Raw genomic sequence first — 974 nt, 5'->3', positions numbered from 1 at the left:
TTAAGCGATTCTTTTGCCTCAGCCTCCCAAGTAGCTGGGACTACAGGCACCCACCACAACAACACCTGGCTAATTTTTGGTTGTATTTGTCATTATTTGCCAGGCCCGGACTGGATTCGAACCCACCAGCTCTGGTGTATGTGGCCAGTGCCTTAGCTGCTTGAGCTACAAGTGCTGAGAGCCCTCCCAAACTTCTTTTAAAACCCTCAAAGTCTTGGGGAGACAGATTTAGAAACTCCTTCTGTGTCCTCACTTGGCCCTCTGTGATATTAAACTCTTTCTCCAGTGCAAGCCCACCTGTCTCAATGTATTGGCTCTCCTCTGTGCAGCAGAAAAACCCCCTGATTGTGCTGTAACATTACCATGGTGCAAGCTGTAAGGAGTGAAACAATAAAGGGAGAAAAGAACAAGTATTCAGCTCAAATTATAAGAAGCAAAGAGAATCTGAAAGAGTCACAAGTGCTGAATGTGAAACGACAATACGATATTTATCATCAAACACAGGCTTCAGATTTGGTAGTAGCCGGTTGTATTAGTCTATCATTTTGTCAGCAGCAGAAAACCAACTCAAATTAACTTTAGCAGAAAAAGGGAATCTTCTTGTGGTGTCAAAACTGCAAAAGGGTTTTGGTCTAGGCTAGGTTGCTCATTGCACAAAAATCCAAGTATTGAGACAACGAAGATAGCCAAGGAAGAAAGAAATTTTTAATATCCCAACAATATCTTGTTAGGAGAATAGATGAAACTGTTTCACATCTGTCCCTCTGACTATTGGAGATCGTGTTTTTTTAAAGGAGGGGCCATGTGCCTTAGGACAGGTCGCGATGTAACTAACAAGGGGCTGTGTGCACTGGGGGCAGGGTGTGGGGGATGGTGAATCTCAAGAGTCAGGAAATCCGCCTGAGACCTTCAGAATCTCAGTTCCTTTCTCTTGTAGAAAACCCATCATTGTGGCTCGGCGCCTGTGGCTCAAG

Source organism: Otolemur garnettii, unplaced genomic scaffold, assembly GCF_000181295.1.
Source record: "Otolemur garnettii isolate 467f Iridium unplaced genomic scaffold, OtoGar3 scaffold00003, whole genome shotgun sequence".
In the NCBI taxonomy this organism is placed as follows: Eukaryota; Metazoa; Chordata; class Mammalia; order Primates; family Galagidae; genus Otolemur; species Otolemur garnettii.
The sequence above is the reverse complement of the archived record's forward strand: the minus strand, read 5'-3'. Positions refer to the sequence as shown.